This window comes from Calidris pugnax, unplaced genomic scaffold (genome assembly GCF_001431845.1).
Source record: "Calidris pugnax isolate Ruff unplaced genomic scaffold, ASM143184v1 scaffold166, whole genome shotgun sequence".
Classification (NCBI taxonomy): Eukaryota; Metazoa; Chordata; class Aves; order Charadriiformes; family Scolopacidae; genus Calidris; species Calidris pugnax.
The window spans coordinates 1,314,293-1,315,240 of NW_015090941.1; positions in this window are offsets into that span (position 1 = coordinate 1,314,293).

The window sequence follows — 948 nt, forward strand, 5'->3', positions numbered from 1 at the left end:
GGGGAGATGAGGGGGGACCAACAGGCAGTGGGTGGGGGGGCAGATGGGGTGATCCTGGGGCAGATGGGGTCACCTCAAGGTGGATGGGGGAGAGGAACCAGGGGCAGATGGGGGCCCTGAGATCCACCACCCTCCCACCTCCCCTCCATGGGACCCTCCGTCACCCCCGGGGGGATGCTGGGGCCAGGGCCACCCCGGGGCTACATCCCAGGAGGGGACAATCCTCCAGGACTCGCTCCCAGCCCTGGGCCCACAGCCCGACCAGCCCCACAGCCCCTGCCTCAGTTTCCCCTTCCACAAACCCCCCGGATAACAGTGAGCCCAGAGACCAGGGCAGGCCCCTCTGGTGACAGTGGCTTCCACGTGGGTGACCCGGGGGGTGACTTTGCCCCCCGTTTGGGTGCTGGGTCCCCCCGAGGGGCCCCGGGGAGGGGGGGGGCTGTGGGTGAGCTGGGACCAGACGGGGTGGGCTATAAATGAGCTGTTTCTCACACACGTGTAATTCCTCCTAATGGCTTTCGCACACTGGCTGTGAAAAACCTAAAAATATACTCAGATTCTCATAAAAAAAACCCCTCATCTGAACGCAAAATATACGCTGGGAGGGGGGGCCAAGGGGGGAGCAGGGGCATCGCCCTCCCAGCCCGGCCTGTTTAGGAGGGAAAATCAGCCAAATTCAGCCAAAAATGGGGCCGCAGCCCCTGGTTGGGGGGAGCTGGGGCACGTCCCGGGGCAGAGCATCCTCCAGGTCCCCCCTTGATGGGAACCTCAGAGCAACCCCCCCAATTTGGGGGTGTGAAACATCGCCGGGGGGGTGTGTGTGTGTGTGGGGGGGGGTGTATGTGTGTGTTTTAATCCCTTTAACGGCAGAACGATGAAAAATGGACATTTTCTGCAGGAGGAACAGTGGTTCCCCAAGGAAAAACCCTCTCCCAGGCCCGTGCTTGT